Source organism: Panthera onca, chromosome A2 (assembly GCF_046562875.1).
Source record: "Panthera onca isolate mPanOnc1 chromosome A2, mPanOnc1 haplotype 2, whole genome shotgun sequence".
NCBI classification, from domain to species: domain Eukaryota; kingdom Metazoa; phylum Chordata; class Mammalia; order Carnivora; family Felidae; genus Panthera; species Panthera onca.
The window spans coordinates 146,154,278-146,160,233 of NC_138340.1; positions in this window are offsets into that span (position 1 = coordinate 146,154,278).

A 5,956-nucleotide genomic window follows, 5' to 3' on the forward strand; every position below is an offset into this window, starting at 1 on the left:
AGTTTGTTTTTTTTTTTTTTTTAATTTTTTAATTTATTTTTATTTATTTTATTTACTTTTTTCATACGATAATTTTTGAAAATCGATGATACAGTAAAGTCAGCACTAGCAGGTAAATTATTCTAGTGAGATATGGATTCTCTGCTACTTGGGAAGATTACCCTCTTCCGTGGGCCTCTAGTCTGCGCTTGACTCCGGAGACTCCCTTCTGCTAATCCTCTGGCGGTTTTCTGGGTTCTTTAGGCAGGTGTAGGTGGAATCTAAGTGATCGGCCTGACGCGCTGTGAGCCCCGCGTCCTCCTATGCCGCCATCTTCCTTTCTCCCCCGATAAATACAAGTTTGAACAGGCTTGATGGCCTCTGGGGCTGGCCACCAACCCCTTTGGGCTTGCACTGAGGAGGGGAGAGGGGCACTTGAAACGCCTCTTCAGTCCCCAGGTACTCAGGAGGGTTGAGGGGCCAGCCGACCTTACACTTGCTTATCCTGCAAATGTGGGTCCTCCAGGCCCACGGCAGACAACGCACCTGCTGGGGGCTGCTAGTAGGCACATTGTCCCCTTGGTGTTTACATCCTAAGATGATCCTGGAGGGGACAATGTTTGATCAACCTTGAGGGAGAGGTGGGGACAGGCAGGCAGCTTCTTCCTCTTCCTGCTTCATTTCCTATGTTGGTAGGGGTCAGGGGTTCATTTCAGACTCCCCCTCTTTGAAGATCCCATTCACCCTCTAAAGGAGAGTGAACAAGTCACTGGTTTGCGACCTGCTCCTCCTGGGCACCCTCGCAGTCTCCGGTGGTCCTGGACAGAGTCACGGCCAGTCAGGGCCAGCACGGCGAAGCACCACACATCCAGGGAGAGGAAATCCTCTTTTCCCCCCCTCTTTGCCACAGTCACCATGGTTGTCCTGCACTGAGCCGTTAGTCCCAGCCCGGCATTTACTAAGTAAGCACTTTATTTAAGGGAGAGAAGGGATAATATTTTGAGACAGAAGAAACAAGATGCACCCCCTCCCAATCCTGAGGTTTCTTTATTTTTTTTTTAGATTTACTTATTTATTTATATTATTTATTTTGAGAGAGACAGAGACAGCATGAGCAGGGGAAGGGCAGAGAGAGAGAGAGCATCCCAAGCAGGCTCCACGCTTGGCAACGCAGAGCCCGACACGGGGCTCAAACTTACGAAACCGTGAGATCATGACCTGAGCCAAAACCAAGAGTTGGACGCTTAACCCACGGAGCCTCCCAGGCGCCCCTCCTGAGGTTTTTCCTAATACTTTCCGCCTTCCTCCACCCCCAGGGAGCAGAGATAGTGGGTCTCTTTGCCCCGCCCTCAGGGCAAGGCAGGTACTCTGAAGAAGCTGGAGGTCAACAGCAACGCTGGGTGGGCCTGTGCACGTCCGAGGCAGAAAGCGAGACTTGCATTTGCAAGGGCCAGACTTTGGTTTTGTTGCAAAAGAGGAGGATTGTGGGTACCCGGGAGCTGGCCCCTGCAGGACACAGAGCACGGGGTTTTACTCTAAATCGCACACATGGAAGAAAGGAGGGTGAAGTGAGAACAAGTCCCTCTTTCCACCCTAAAAGGAGATAGAGGTTAAATTGGTAGATGGAGGGGATGGGTAGTGATCAGAACTCTAGGTAAGGCCCAGGTCCGAAAGGGCAATGAAGGAGCAGATTAACAATGGCCGAGCCAAGGGGTCTAGGCAGGTTATTAGAGTGTACCCACGAGGCTGGGTACACTCTGAGCTGTTTAGCGCTCTGAGCAAAGAAATGGTGAGGAGGCCTGGGGTGGAAGCAAGAAGGCCGAGCCGGGGGGCCATGCGGCCAGCGGCCGTGGTGGCACAGTGGCCATCGACTGGGGATGCCTGTGCCCAGGACCTGCCATGCCATGAGGAGGCCTGAGCAAGTCAGGGTAATGAACACCTGAAGAACCCAGATCCTCTCCAGGGGAAGAGCCAAAAGAAGGGAAGCATCCCGATTTGCGCTGTGGTTTCTCCCAGGAGACAGATTTTTTTTTAAAGCTGGAAGTGATTTGAGCAAGCTAGAATTTCCAAGCTAAAGTTTTCTGCTATTAACAGGAATATGAGGCCATGGGCTAAATTAGTATGAGCTACAGATAAATAAAGCAAGTTATACCTTTACACACCGGAGTGCGTGATTATAACTTTTGTACCCTCTGTGCAAATATTTGAATTTCAGCCTCTTGGGGAGGATATTATCAGTGTTTAAAAATTTTTTTTTCTTAATGTTTTTATTTATTTTTGAGAGAGAGACAGAGCATGAGCAGGGGAGGGGCAGAGAGAGAGGGAGACAGAATCTGAAGCAGGCTCCAGGCTCTGAGCTGTCAGCACAGAGCCTGACATGGGGCTTGAACCCACAGACTGTGAGATCATGACCTGAGCTCAAGTCAGACACTTAACCGCCTGAGCCACCCAGGTGCCCTGATATTATCAGTATTAATATGCTTGTACTTCAGATAAGGAAAGTATGATGATTATTTGGACAGGTTTTTTTTAATGTTTATTTATTTATTATAAAGAGAGAGAGAGAGAATGTGCATGAGTAGGAGAGGGGCAGACAGAGAGAGAGAGAGAGAGAGAGAGAGAATCCCAAGCAATCTCCATGCTGTCAGCGCAGAGCCCGATGCAGGGCTCAACCCCACGAACCGTGAGATAATGACCTGAGTGAAATCAAGAGTCGAATGCTTAACTGACTGAGCCACCCAGGTGCCCCGATTCGGAGAGATTTTAAAGGCCACACAAGATCACATGGATGGGAAGTTGTCAAAGGGGTTTTGAACTCGGGTTTGTCTAACTCCAAAACCACTATGTCTCCATTTGTCCAAGTGTGACCTGTGGCCGCATCGGCAGCAGAGTCCGTGGGGAGTAATTTAATGTGAAGATATTCGGGTTTCATTCCCAGAGTGAAACAATCTCTGGGATGTACCCCCTCCCCGCCAAATGTGTATTTTTACCATCTGCCCCAGGAGTTCTGAGGTCCCTTAAAGGCTGAGAACCACCTGCTTTCCTGTCTCCCAGAAGAACACATTTGAGTTTCCCTGGGGGAGTTGGGGCCTTGGGTCTCCCACCTTTTGCCATTATCTGTTAGGGCCGAGGGTGGTTACAACGGCGGGACGCTGGTCATCCTTTGCCAGAGTATTGCCAAGGGGCTGCCTTAGCCTAGCTGTGGTCTGCAGACCACAGGCATCAGCATCACGTGGGAGCTTGCTGGAAATACAAACTCTCAGGCCACCCAAGACCTCCTGAATCAGAAAGAACCTCTGGGCATGGGACCAGGTGATGCCAATGCCATGCTGGAGAGGCATGGCCCTAGAGGCAGGAGGGTCTGGACCCTGATGAGCTTCTCAGTAACAACAGTGAAAATAATAACCGTTTCTAGCATGTACCGTGTGCCATTCATGGTTCCAAGGCATGACAGGTTTCAACACATTGCCTCCTCATGGCTCCGAAAAGTAAGACTCTCACTTTTTATTTTCAAATCAAGAGGCTCAGGATGAGGATAATAGCCAAAGGGCGCCCAGCGACTGAGAGGCAGGCCTGGGACCTGAGTCTTGCCCAGAGCCCCTCAGGACCAGGGGCCAGGAGCTTGTTCTCACAGCCATGTTGGAAAGACCTCTGCGAGGCCAACAGGCTCACAAGAGTTGGGGCTGAAGCTGTTTTACAGATGGCGGTCTTCTGAAAGGCAACTTTCCCTTTAAAACTCTTCAATGACTTAACCCCCCCCCCCCCCCCCCCAGCCCAAGGTGCCACGTGGCTGGCCCTGCACACCTCTCCCGCTTTGCCTGAACACCTTGGTCATCAGCCTCAAGCTCTCTGACTTCCTCACAGCTTCTTTGGCTCCTTCCCAACTGGAAGCCCTTGCCTGTGCTCCTCCTTCTCTGGAACATTCTCTCACTCTCCCTCCAAATGACCCACTCCTTAAATTTTCCCCTTCAGTATAATTTCCTCACTTAGTCCTTCTAGGACCATCCATGAGAAGTCGATCTATTGTTCTCTTTGCCGAGGCCTTACGTACTTCCTCGATTACAGTGATAGTAACTGACTTCTTTGTTGCTTTGTCTCTGCCACTAGTTTGACTGCTCTGTAAGGGTAGGGACCACGTTCGGGTTATTCACCCTCAGTTCCTGTCAGGTGCACAGTGGGTACTCAGTATTTGTCAAAAGAGTGCTTCTCGTCCTCGTCCTCGTCCTCGTCCGCATTAGAACTAGGTTTAGCATTAGGTGACAGAATGGCTTTAGCAGATCGGGGTTTTATTATTTTTTTTCATGTAATAAGTTGCCTGAGGTGGGTAGACCAGCCCACCTGACTGAACCTGACTCCTTGGCGCGCTGGGGACCCAGACCTTTCTGGACTGTTCTGTTTTGTCACTGGGCCATCATTTTGACCTCCAGTCTACCTCCATCACGTGACTGAATTCCAGGCAGGATGAGGGGGCAAGGGCAACAAACGTGAGCCAGCGGCTGAGTTGGGCGGTCCACGGATTTCAACTTACACTTTATTGGCGGGGACTGTGTCGGTGGCCATGCTCAGCTGCAAGGGAGGCTGGGAAATCACTTTATAGCTGAGCAGATTGCTGCCCCCAGTGAAATTAGAGTTCTGCTGGGAAGGAGGAAGGGGCGAATGGATATTGGAAAGACAGCCAGCAGTCGGCTGCTGCTTCTCAGAAGGGAGAGAAGATCTGAAGGGGGTCTCTGAATCAGTTTCTTGGCTCTAGGTAATCAAGTGACTGACTAAATGATTAAGCCACAGAACTTTCCAGGGCCCTTTCAAAGCTTCTGGCCCAACCCCCTCATCTTACAGTTATGAAGGCTGGGGGTCTCTGGACTCGCGAGGCCCTGCATGAACCTAACATCTGGGAGAAGACTAAAGCGAGGCCTCTTCTTCCTATGACCGAGGGGGTCTCCTCAGCAAGCCCAGGGACGTGATGGTTGGAGGAGTTTATCAAGTGAAAGCTCAAGACTTAAACATGTGAGTTTTAGAGATATTACAGAATAATCTCTTTTTCATAAAATCTGAACATTTTTGTTTTTCATTTCTGGGGTGTATAATGCCAAACAGGAGTTCAGTTTTTCTATATGCTGCCTGATTGGTGGTTGTTTTTTTTTTTTTGCCCACCCCCCCCCCCCTTCCAACAAACTGCTCTTTTTAGGTTATGTTTTTTCATCCTTCTCACCAGTAAAATTTATGAGCATTTATTTAAAAGAAAAAAAAACACTGGAAAAACTGAAGAGAGAAAGAGTGATTATACATATGGAAAGCTATAAAGAACCACAGTGAATGTGCTGCGGTTATTGCTTTCTTAAAAAAACAAACCAGGCAGGCAGTTTGGAACCTGAAAGAGTCCTGTGTGAGGGCAGGCGGGTGGCAGAGGTGGAGAGCGATGGCCGAGTGGCCGCGGTCCAGGGAGCCCGGTGAGGAGCCCTTAGCTCTCCCCACCCCCACTCCCCGCCCTCCGCCATCTCCCCTCTGACCGCCCCCCGACCGGCCCAGAGAGAAAATGACTTTACTGAAATCATAAAATTAAATTAAAAAAAAAAAAAAAAAAAAAAAAGCTGCTTCAGAAAACTAAGAAGGCCCAGACAGCCACTTGCTACAGGCTGAGAGAATCCAGGGAACGTCAGCCTGTCAGTGCTCCACACATGGGTGAAGTCAGGCCACATCTTGAGCTTGGGGGGCAAGTCATGTTCTTCTGGGGATCGGGGGAGGGGGCCGGTGTCCCGAAGGACAACTTTAGCCTGTTCCGCCTTCCAGTGTTCTCCCTCCCCAAGTATGTGGGACAGTCCTTGGCAACCGCGACGTGTTCGCAAATCCGTTGGTCCGGCTTGCTCCTCATTCACCTCTTGCTGTCTTGGCCAAACTCTGTGGCTCCCCATCTGCCCTCCTGCCCTCCCCCCATCAATTCCCCAAAGCACAGTCAAGAACGCAGGGTAACATTTCACAA